At 35.8% G+C, this 12,904-nt stretch overlaps 1 protein-coding gene across 3 annotated transcripts in view; it reads left to right on the top strand.

Moving 5' to 3' along the window:
- The window catches only part of TSPAN12 (tetraspanin 12), a 111,870-nt gene that overhangs the window by 19,334 nt on the left and 79,632 nt on the right, over positions 1-12,904 (top strand). For 2 of the 3 annotated variants that reach the window (XM_070616397.1, XM_070616398.1), the window contains one exon: positions 225-355. The exons of the other annotated variant lie outside the window; for it this stretch is intronic. The gene's annotated coding sequence lies outside the window, so the exon portion shown is untranslated. The remainder of the gene's footprint in view (positions 1-224; positions 356-12,904) is intronic. 3 annotated transcript variants of the gene reach the window in all.

Here is a 12,904-nt window from a genome sequence, read left to right as displayed (position 1 = left end):
TAATGAAACTAATTGCCGTTTAAAGCAATATTGTTGCTAATCTGGGAAACCACATTTATAACTATTCAGCTTCTCTTTGATCTTATCCCTCTGCTCTCTCAGTTCAACATATGTAACATTTCCTTTCTACCTCAGAACTTATGAAGTATTCTAAGCAGGCTCTTTACACTAAAAAATTAAGGTTGAGGTTAGGAAGTAATGAATGTCTTTCCTTTCCTCTTCAGAAAAGAATGAGAATAGAAGGAACCAGAGAGAATTTTCTGTAGTAGTTTTAATTTAACATAAATATGGAATGAAATTGATGCCTTCTGCAAAGAAACCTAGAATTGGATTCTTCTCTTCCCCATCACACCAGGTGAGCAGAGCTACACAACAACAACAAAAATCTGGTACACATTTCAACTATTTTCTCTTCTGAAACTGAGTTTGAGGAGGCAAGGATCAGACCTCTGCGTTTCATAAATTTTCCTGGTATAGTATCTTCTATGCAATCACATTCAAGAATTCAAAAATTACGGGGTGCAAAATATCTCCTTGTAGGGGCTGGCCTGGTGGCACAGCAGTTAAGTTTGCACGTTCTGCTTTGGTGGTCTAGGGTTCGCTGATTCGGATCCCGGGTGTGGACCTACACATCGCTTGTCAAGCCATGCTGTGGCAGGTGTCCCACATATAGATGGGCACGGATGTTAGCTCAGGGCCAATCTTCCTCAAAAAAAATAAAAAAATCCCTGTAAATGTTTTCTGTCAATAACCCAAAAGCATAATAAACAAATAGTTGCTACTTGAGCCCTGGATGACAAAGAGAAAATAAAAGTGTTCCCTTCTTCTTCCTCCCTCTGATTTCCAGGAAATTTACAGATACAAATATTCTCTATGCGTGATATTCCTGTATATAGATGTAGGAATTCCATTTATTGTGGTGGAATGTGGGATGTGGTCTAGTTAGCCAATGGGGATTGAAAATGGAGCTTGGTATGTAAGAAACCAATTTACAATGATCTGCTTATATATGTTTATAATCACATGACTTCATAACTTATAGAATGGCTTATTGTGAGACTGTAATCATGTGGTAAAGGTACTGGGAATTGGTTAAGACTGTGGACTTTGCGGTCAAACTCCTTGGGTACCTGTTTTTGCTCCACTCATTACTAGATGGAGGTGTTGGTGAGTCAGTTTCTCTAAACTCAGCTTCAGCAATTGTGATTTCAGTGCCTACTTCGTAGAACTGTGAAGGAGATTACATAAAGGGTTGCTTGCAAAGTAGTTAGCAAAGTCAGTGGTCTATGTTAGTCATTAATGATATTAAGTATGTTTGGGGCCATTTCTTGCATCCACTGAACTAGAAAAAAATTGTTTTGTTCTATTTCTGTATCTTTCCATTTTCTAGGTGTGGCATTAAATTTGAGAAAACCAATTTAAGACCAAGATAATTTAAACAGAAATATAGCTAATTCTCAGACCAATTAGACCAAGGGAAGCTATGACCCTGAAGTAAACGTAGTGGAAAATACTCTTCGGAACTTCCATGGTTCTTGGGAGGCAGGCGAAGGCCATAGCTTCAAAGAAAGATAATCCAGAGAGGACTGGCTTTGCAGCTTCTGGGGACAAAAATACCAATTCCAAGTGATTTTAACCAATCTTGAAATTCTCTTTCTTGGGGCTGCCACTATGAGGAGTGAGGAAATGGTTATGAAGTACTTTTTTACCTCTCTCTAATAGCTGGTTGTCGTGAGCCAGGGAAAGAGGCTGGAGAAGTACAAAGGTGATAGGAAAGGATTGGAAGGGGTGTGGAGAAAACTTTATTAACTTTATCTTACTGTAAGCTTATAACAGCAGACTCATTTAAAAAAAAAAAGATGAGAAAAAGAACTAACATTTATTAATCAACTATTATGTGCTAAGCACCCAGCTCCGTGGTTTGTTTATATTATTTCACTTAATTCTTTCATTAATCCCACAAGGATGTTTAGTCAGGATAGGGTAAGTTACCCTGTGATAACAGCTCTCAGTGGCTTAAAACAGCAAGATTTTCGATCCACATAATTCTCGAAGGCGGCTCTTCTCCATGTGGTGGCTCAGACTTGCAACTCCACATCATATCAACATGTGCTTCCAAGACTGTTCCAGAAAAGACAGGTACTTCTTTAACGTTTCATCAATTAATGCCTCTTCCCAGAAATGACATTACTCCACTCACATTTCATTGGCCAAAGAAAGTTACAGCACCATGAGTGACCTCAATGGGGAAGAATGGATTTCCTCATATGCCCCAAAGCACGAGCGCTAGAAACTGGTGAACAGCATCGATGTCTATCACAAAAGATAATTTCCTATTTTGAAGATGAGGAAGCTGAGATTCAGAGACGGTAACAACTAGGCAAAATACCCTGTTCCTATATGGTGTATTGAAATGCAAAACTCCTAAATCTGTATTCTTTCCATTGCATCATCTCTCTTCACATATATTCACTTTCAAGTTTATATTAATGTAACACACAGAACAGGCAGATTTTTCATTAAATCAATGTAGAAATGAGCATTATAAGTTACTCCATAGCTAGATAAACACAGATAAGTGTGTCAACTACTGTAAAAACTACAGTATCATAATCATGTGCTTTGGGATGAGTTTTTCTTATCCGTTGATATTGAGATAAAATATTTTCAATTTTGCTGTGTTGGCATATTTTTTGTTTGTTTGTTTTTTTGTTTTCCAAAGGATTTTAGCACTCATGTGTCCTGAAGAAACCTCTGTTGTGCACTTACAGCATAGTAAAATCCATGGCATGCAGTTCAAAGAAAGTCCACCAATTAGGCTAAGAACATTTTCCAGATTCAAGGAAGCCTTCTTCACATTTGAGCATGGTCTGTGGATCAGTGAAGATAGTAGTTCAAAGGGACTAGTCAGTTTAGTAAAATAAGTACCTTGGTTACCCATTAAATTTGCCTTTGTAAATAAAGTACAGTGAGTTTCCCTTTGATCTCGTGAACATAGTTCAGCATGCTATACATAGCACAGAGATGAAAGAAGACTGGGCTGCTTAAAATGAAATACGCCACCGAGTGATATAAAGCTTTCAAACTCTTTTGAGCAGAAGCAGAAGTAATCTTGTAAGTAATATCCTTGCTTTGCAGTATTTTCACAGGGCATTTGGCATTAATTTCACGTTATTTTTGATTAATATGAATAAACAATGGGCACAGCAGGGAAAATGTTATACGACATTAGGCATAAACATGATCAATGATTTATGATAGGCTGCATATCTCCATTTCCATTTCTTGAAAATTACATCTAGCCTTCCTATTATTTCATCAAAAATCTGTTGTCACTCTACTCTCTGGCCAGGACATTAAATTTTTTAAATTTAATAGAAACGCCTCTATAGCCTTACATTTTATCTTCCTCTGGCTGGTTGATATGACTTGTCTTATTATTGGTAGAGGATGGTGCATTAAAAAACAGAAAAGAGGAAAAGTTAGATTGTTGTATTTTCCATCTTAATGACAGACTTCTAACTTCTGGTAGATTTCTTCTGGTGCACATCCCTCCTCAAATGTCAAGTTTTATCTGAGTTTTTAACAAATCCAGGCCAAGGTCTTTGCTAATATTTAGCTTATATTCTGAGAGCTGGCATTTTAATAGAGGTTTTGAACTCACAGCAATGAATCCCTATGGGGGAGTTTTCAACACAGGTACTAGATGGGGCATAAGAAGTGGCCCTGAAGAGTCTGCAGCAACTGACTCCCACTGGCATTCTTGTCACTTCTTTGGAAAGCTGACCCTAGTTGAGGGACATACACAATATGCACAATAATTCTACCTTTGCGTTGTGGCAGTCTAATTTTACTGGCTTTTTAAAAGTTTGTCGAAGAAACCTTATTTTTTTAATTCCTAAATTATCTGTAAAGTTTGGGCTTTCAGTACTTACATGGCAGCATTTTTATTTGACAATTTAAAAAAGTACCTATTTTCAACTAGGTCCTTATCATAAACAATGTTTTTCAGTTTTTCTTTAGAAGTTATTTTGAATAAATTAAAATTATGTTCATATTCGACAACGTGTTTCCCAAAGATTAAAATAAATTTCCATATAATTTTTGAAAATTAGAGGAAAATTATATATGGATAAATATAGAATTATCAGAGTTATTTTTCTGCATCTACAAGCCAAATATGGTAGGCAAAACGATGGCCACCCAAAGATGCCCCTGTTCCAACTCCTGGAGCTTGTGAACATGTTACCTTACACAGATAAAGCAACTTTGAAGATATGATTACCCTTAAGGACTTTGAGATGAGGAGAGTATCATGGATTATCCAGGCGAGACCAACCTTTACATGAGTCCTTACAAGACCCTTTCAGGCTGAGGACAGAATCAGAGGGAAAAGGGTTAGAGAGATGGAAGAAGAGGGCCATAAGCCAACAAGTACAGATGGCCTTTAGAAGCTGAAAAAGACAAAAAAATACACCATCCCCAGCACCTCAAGAAAGGAATACAGCCCTGCAAAAATTTGGATTTCAACCCACTGAGACCCACGTTGGACTTCTGAGTTCCAGAATCGTAAGATAATAAATTTGTGCCATTTTATGTCAGTTTGAGGTGATTTGTTACAACAGCAATAGAAAAATAACTCAGATTTTGGTACTAGGAGTGAGATTTGAACCCATGCAGCATACAATATACCAGGTATTATCTTTTCTTTAACTAAATAAAAATGATTGTCTAGGAATACAATTTAATAATAAGAAATTTGAAAAAATAAAGCTACATATACAATCCCGTTTAATAACTTTTTTTGTGTGGGAGTTATGTTTCTTTTTACTTCACAGTGAAAATAGCTTTATTGGTTTTTCTAATTATATTAACAATATAGGAGCAATGCAGAAAAAAAAAAAAACACAAACAAACCAAAAGTCGTCTGAAATCTCACCATGCTGAGAGATTGTTCACTAACATTGATGGTTGTCATTTCACACATCTCTATTTTTTTTTTTTTTAGATTTTTAAATTTAATTTAATTTTTTTTTCCTTTTTCTCCCCAAAGCCCCCTGGTACATAGTTGTATATTCTTTGTTGTGGGTCCTTCTAGTTGTGGCATGTGGGACACTGCCTCAGTGTGGCTCGATGAGCAGTACCATGTCCGCACCCAGGATTCGAACCAACAAAACACTGGGCCGCCTGCAGCGGAGCGCGCGAACTTAACCACTAGGCCACGGGGCCAGCCCCACACATCTCTATTTTTATACATACATACACATGCATGAAGTTTTTCATAAATGGAATCATTACACTTGACATTTTTAATCAGAGAAAAAATATTTTTCTTTTGAAATGTATCATTCATACATAAAGATATTAAGACATATAACTAACGTATACATAATAATAAGAAACAGCTGTGCACCTACCACTCAGATTAAGGAATATGACATTTAACTGTACTTAGAAAGTCCCCTGTGCCTTTTCCTGATTGCATTTCCCCTCCTCTTCTCCCAGAAATAAACAATTTTTGGACTTTTATATTAATCTTCCCTTGCTTAAAAATAATAGATTCAGCACCAATGTATTTACTCTGAAACAATTATTTTTCAGTTTTGAAAAACTGAGTAGGACGCCAGACTTACCCGTAAAAAGAAAGCACTTACTGCTATTAAATGAAGGTTCCCAGGAGAATGTAAACAGAAAAGAATCTCTCAGTCTCAAAGGGGAGTTTTAGCTCCACAGAGTCTAGTCAGTACTTCTATTATGATTGTGGAGGGACTGGATCAACCTTCATGAATTTGGAAATAAGGGAATCAAGATTGAGATATTATAATGGATTAGGGCAGAGGCATGTGAAGCCTGTTTAGAAAAGCAGAACAGCTTCAAGTCCTTGAAACTTGACATGAACCTGACTTCAAATATTAACAGAACTTAAAACACACACACACACTGAAAAGGAGAAAGTGATAGATTTGCAATAGAAGAAAGCAAAGATGAGCATCACAGAGGCATACACTGGCAGTACCCATCCTGATTCCACCGCGAGTAGAAGCAGTCCTGATCCAGGCACGCAACCCTTTCCTGGCCCTTCGGCAAATCAGATCAATCCCTTTTGTGGAGATGAATGTTGCCAAGGCTTGGGGGGCACTTATCGCCCATTTGTTATGTGGAAGGATTCCCTAAGAGAAAAACTCTTGGCCCTTCTTTCTCTTGTTTACTCCTTTCCACAGGAGGAGAAATATTTTATCTAATAGGTGAAATTTGGAAAAGAAAGATGTCACTCTTTTCCGTCCTCTCTCTCTCTCTGTCTCTCCCTGCCCTCTTTGGAAGTCAGCCTTCCCACAGGATGCATGCGTTTGGTCTCTCTCCCTCCCTGTAGTCAGGGGCTGGGCTGTGGGGGTAAGTGGGATTCAGCAGCTGTACCAGCAACAATGTCAGTTGGTTTTGTTCGATGGAGAAATATTATCAAGTGTGCTTAGCTGCATAGTTAAACCTGTGTCTCTAATTTAGCCTTCATCTCTTATAAGGCTGACATTTTGAGCTCCATCTATATTTGCCTTTCACTTGGTGCCAAACTTCTGGGTAGGCAGGGATACCATCTATTAGGCTCCCCTATACCCTGGCAGATATATCAGATTGTCTTGTGTGATCTCATTAATTATCCAAATCATATATTTAATTTGTCTTGTCCTGATTCCATACTCACCAAGTAGCCTTTAGATAGTAACTTGCCTCTTTATGAGGCTTGTTTCTAGGAAAATAATGCATGCACCAGAAGATTTTAAGTGCCCAGCTTCCAGTTCTATTTCTCCTTGTAAATTAATACATGGGCATTTTGTTTTGATACTGTACTTTTGTGAGCCTGGTTAATGTGCATCTGCCCTCAAGAGATGAGTCTCTCAATTGGACGACCTTGGAAGTTGTGGGTAAGATTGTCAAAGCTCCAAGATGTTTTAGAATTCAATCCAGTGTGGTTTTTATACTAGGAAATTTGAGTGGCTTGATTAATGTGAGAAAATGCAGGATTACTTTCCATTCAAATGCCATTACACCTAGATGTGAATACATTTATTTGTCTTAAGAATGAAGAAAAGCAAAATCCAATTAAGAGGCATGGCCACCTGGCTGAGAGTCTAACCCGACTTGAAAACTAGGTAATGATGTGATTCATGTCTAATGGACATGAGCCCCATGAAGTTTTCTTCTTTCACTTTTGAAGCCCTTGTTATAGTCTACTATAACCTACAGGCTTCAGTATGTTCCATCCTTGTCACAGACAGAATCCAATCTTACCTCAGGACTAGCCTCAGGTCTTGGGAAGCTAAGAAGGTAGCTCCAAAAATTATACGGGGATTAGTTCCTAACATTTTGTGAGATGGTGTATTTCCTTTGTGGAAAAGAATTTTTCATATCTGGGAAGATTTAGAATTAATTGTAGAAATATTTAAGAGAACCAAAATGTAATATTAATATTTTTACATTAATTAATGTGTGCATACTTGCTATATTAAGTATCTAAAGGTATAAAAGACTTTAACCCTTTAGAATAACAGGTCAGCCTTGTAACACCATTTAAAAATGTCTGATTGAGAATTGATTTAGAATTGTGTGTCTAGACGGAATATAATTAATCTTATATATAGTATTTGAAGATTTAAGAAAACAACTATTTTTAAAGTTTCATATATTAATTTTACAAGTAATATTAAATACTTTAGAAAGTTTGTTATATAATTTATGTATACATAGAAAGAAATTGAGTATATTCAATGTATTAATGCAGTTTAAAACGTTAAAGGAATTTAATTAACAAAGTTTATAACTGGCTCCAGATAGTAATTAAGGGTCACTTTTAAAGTGACTGTGAAAATTTGCTAGCTTTGTACATGTGATAATAGGGTTCATATAATGAACTGAAACTGTAAAGAAGAACTAATTTTCTTTTACTTATAACTATAATAAATTGAATATTTTAAAAACTAATAATCTATTAATGATTTTTCTCCACATAAAAACCAGTATGGAGGAACGGAAACTCTCATTGAACAGGAATCACTTTTAGTGTCAGATACAAATCAAACTTCTGATATCAAAAGTTGAGGCCAGTGTGTAGATTAGGCTGTGGTATATTTGCTAGAGAATGCTAGCCTAGGATAGGCCTTTGGAGATAGGCAAACGACCTTTAACAGATTGCATTCTGACCACATGATTGGCAAGCCCCTTCCTCTTTTGGAACTTCTACAACTTTTTTAGTGCTTTATTAAAATAAATTATTTCCTTAAAGTACTGAACATTTAAAATGCAACATATCATTGAGAATAAAGCACACGCTTTAAGTAATGATAGGTTTTTATGGTTCTCAAGCAAGTCAGCTCTGACAATAATGAAGACAGGTTTGTAACTTTAATAATAGAGTTCACCAAACTTCCTAATGATTTTTCATGAGTTTGCACTTCAAAAGAGCTTTTATCCTTTCTCTAGGTCCCATTGTGATGAATGAACAGATACCAATGGCAAGAGGGTTTGGGAACCAGACAGATCTTGGTTTGAAACATTTCAACTTATACTAGTTCTGAGATCTTGGGCAAGATATTCAACCTCTTGGTTTTCTCATCTGTAAATGTGGGATGATAATATCTACCTTATGAGGTTGTTTGTAAAGCTTAGAGATGTTATATAAAAAGAGTTGGTACACGACTGGCTCTCAATGAATAAGATGTGATTCTTATGGGTCGTGTAAAAACAAAGGTGCGTGTTGTTGGGCGAGAAAGGGTTAATTTCTGCAGTGGGTTGAGCATGTGTTTGTATGAAGGACCAGCTGCCTTGACAATATGCTGCTGCAGTGACTCATGGCTGGCTGCCAAACTGAGGCTCCAAGAACCCTTCTGCAACGTTAGGCGATGATGTGCATCGTGTAAATGATACCCTGCAAGAACTCTAACTTCAGACTTCACGGGGTTGAAGTTCTGGCCTCTTACAATCTCCTAGAGATCACATATCCTCTACCTCACGGGAGTGAGAAAAGTCTCTAGGCCCAACAATTGTCCACATAGATTTAGGGCTGCCTGCTTAATTCCTTAAGGTCTCCTTCATTTACCAGCCACAAGCCTTCGTGTTAGTTTTGTTCATATATCCAGTGGATACTTTTTTCCCGCCTGTGATTATTAGATGCAAAATATCAGACTTTGAAACTCTTGTGGAAACTGCAAAAAAGATTGTCTTCTACATACTGTTGTGGTTGATGAAATTCTGAAGTGACATTCTGTATCAGTCTCCAACACTAGACAATGTTAAAAGAATCAAGTAGGATGATCTAGAATTTAGAGAGATAAAGAGAGAAAAGATGTTAACAATATGACAATATTTGGGTGCAAAAAAAAGTGAAGTGTTTTTTTTTTTTTTAGTCTAGAGAGCTGTATAAAATGGAAAAGATCTCCTCCATTAACAGCCTTACTGAAATTCACTATTTTTCAGTGAAGGCTTTGTACATCTGAAGACATTTTTTAAGTGGAATAACAGAGATGGGCTCTAACGAATAACAGAAGAAAACTGACGACTGATTCCATGAAGTAAAGAATATTGAAATCAAACACTTTACCATCATCCCAAATACACTTTGTTAATATCTCCTGTTTGGTAGGCCAAAAGTTAAAATTTTCCAGTTGATAAACTGTTGCATTGAACTCTTCCCAATCTGATCTAGAGGAAACTGAATCTTTTAGACATTAAAATATATGTTGGTTGGCTACCTTTAAATTGACTTCAAGAGTTAGTTACACTATTTATCATGATATAGATTTGATTTGGTAAAACCATTACTTTTTATCATATTATTTTAGAGGAGTTAATTTTTTAATTTGAAAATATGTTTACAGAAGCCTGTAGAATGTTTTCAGACACTGAGGAGATGAAGGATAGAGACTGCTTTTAAGGAGGTTATGGTCTAGTGGAGAATATAGACTGACAAATAATTATAATACACAATTTACATGTTAAAAGAGGTTACAAAAGGTGTTATGAGAGCATCAATGATGGGCACCCAAGTCGGCCTGGGGCTGTCAAAGAGTTCAGTTTTAGGGCTCCTGTGTTGAAAATGCCATCGAGTCATCAATTGAAGCTGGATGCATGGTGTTTCAATTTTGGAGCCTTTCGTGGCTGTAGATGGAACTCTAGGCACTATTCACAATTATGAAAAAATCAAATGCCTCTGAAAAGCATTTGTCACTCATGTGTAAATGCTGTGCTATGCCTTATGATTAATTTCAAGCATACATGAAAATGTAGTTTAAGTATAAAAATATTTTTTAGGGTGGCTGAGGAATTAACATAAAAAGACTTCTGATGATAGCTTTGGTCAGGAAAATAGAGAGAGGAAGCAAAGTCTTAGAAGATTATAATTTCTAATGTCAGTTGCAAAGAACCTTTTTACAAATCTCTATAACACAATCTATAAAATTAATAAAAATCAATTAAACTATTAAAATTATGAAAGTAATGAAAATTTGGTCATAAAACTAATATAAAAGGTCAAATGTTTCGGTTTAACTTAGTTTACTTAAATACATATTTTAATTATATTCAGATCAATTAAAAATTTATTGTGATTTTCTGATTATAATTGGTATATGTTTTTAGTAGAAAATTTGGAAAAAATTTGGAAAAAAATTTGGAAAAAATTTGAAAAAAATTTGGAAAAAAATTTGGAAAAAAATGAAGAAATAGAGGAGAAGAAAATAAAATTACTCATAATTTCACCTCTCTCTTACTCCCTCAACTGTAATCTCTTAACATTTTGATATTTTCTACAATATTTATATACACACATGTGAATGTGTGAGTTTTCTGATCCATTTTAATTTTGGAGATATGAAAAGTATTCCTCTGGTCACTAATCCTATAAATATAGAGTTGCAATATAGTTTAGTAAAAAGAACTCAAAATTTGAATTAGCCAGATCCACTTTGTAGTTATAAGGAATGGGATAAATTGTTGAACCTCTGAGCTGGTTCACCTGGCTTAAAATTCTAGCTCTCTCCTTTATTGCCATGTAACTTTGGGCAAATTTATTTACTATCAGAAACCTCAGTTTCCTTATCCATAGTAACAGGACAATAATTCCTATTACTTTTTTATGGAGAATGGATCCAGGGGAGCAAATATCAATGAGGCAAAGGCTGAGGAAGTAGTCTAGTTGAGAGATTGCCATTTTCTTGACTAGGTTATCGGCAAGGGAGACAGAATGACACATGGATAACAGGTATATTTTGCAGACGAATTGATGGAATTTTCCATTAGAGACAATATAGTGTAGGGATAAGATAAAAAGATGAATCAAGGATAAAAATCTAGGTTTCTGGTTGGAAAATGAATGAATGGTGATTCTACTTACTACTTATTGAGAAGTGGTGTGGCATCCATTGCTGAGAGCAACATTTTGCATACTTAAAGCTTGAAATACCCTGTAGCTGGTGGGATACTAGAATCTGGAGTTCCCAGTAGAGGGAATCTGGGCTAGAGATGTGCTTATAGGAATCGTCAAGATATAGATGTAATTTAATGCTTGAGAACTAATTAAGACTGTATAGGGGAAGGGAGACACTGTGGAGGAACAGGAAAGGAAGAAAAATAGCTAGGAGGGCCAGAATGGCTCAGGAAATGCAGCTGCTCCCCATTCCGTCAGCTCCGAGTGCCCTGAAGGGAGAAAGAGCTCTTGAAATTAATCCCGCTGTCTCTTTCCTGGTTAATTTGGCGGAGTAGGGAGGGGACAGTAAAGACATATATGAAAGCCTTAAATAGAAGCAGCTGCTGATTCTTCTGGGTAGTAATTTGATGACTATTTATTTAGCTTCAGTGGAATAATTTTGTTGAGTAGATGAAACGGTTTAAAATATTCCTTTGCTGATTATATATACCTTTATATCTTACCAATGCTTTTTTTTAGTTGCATAGGTAGATTTACAGAAGGGCATTTCCAGGTAGAATTGAGATGTTTTTAGGGTATAAAAAAACTTGGATATGCCACGTGTTCAGTCTGAGTTAGCCCAACGAGCAAATATTACTGTTAAAGTTCTAAAGCACTAAATACCTGTTAATGGTGAGTGATCATTTCTGTGTGAGCTTTCTGTATTGTTATTAAATAAAATAAAATTTTACTGTCAATTTACATATATTCTGTCTGTGATTTTTTGGTTGGTATTTAATGGAAAGCAATAATTTATAAGCCAATGAGAGTTTTAAAATGATTATTTTAGGACCTAAGAAACTTTTCTTCATTCTCCTTATTCAGCCTGTAAGCTCAGCTTTCTTTCTTTCTTTTTTTCCTAAGGAATGAAAGAGATGAAAATCTAAAGCATCCCTGTTATGGTCTGCACTGAAGTTACTAAGTTAAAAAACAAGTTCAGCAAGTTTTAAAGAAAAGACCTGTTAGTTAAGTAGAAGGCAAATATTTTTATTAGTGTTGAATGGAAAAGGGAAAGTTTCATGTGACACATCAGTGTTCAATCATTTCTCATCCAAAGCCCTTTTAACTCAGAGAAGAGGGAGAAAATAAAATAATGAATTTCAAATGAGGAAGTTTTCATCAACAAATTTTTTTTTCTCATAAAATTCAGAAAGAGATGGTGCTATTTTATTCAGCACCTGTGTACTTTTTCATGTAAAATAGAGACTCACACAATTATTTTGGATATGTTTTTGAGTATGTTGGAACAGTTAAAGATAATAACTAAAAAGAAGATGCTAAATGTAGTAAGGTAGATTGGGAAAGGAGGTACATTCTTGTAGCCCACCCCATGGTGTGTATGCGGTGGAGATCAAAATGGCTTTTCACCTCCTGAACATCATCTCACACTTAGATGTCCCCTGAAGGCATTATTTACTTCCTGGAAGAGATGTGATGTCTGGACAAGCTAGA

Source organism: Equus przewalskii, chromosome 4, assembly GCF_037783145.1.
Source record: "Equus przewalskii isolate Varuska chromosome 4, EquPr2, whole genome shotgun sequence".
NCBI lineage: Eukaryota > Metazoa > Chordata > Mammalia > Perissodactyla > Equidae > Equus > Equus przewalskii.
Note: the sequence above shows the minus strand (reverse complement) of the source record. Positions and strands in the feature narration are given on the sequence as shown.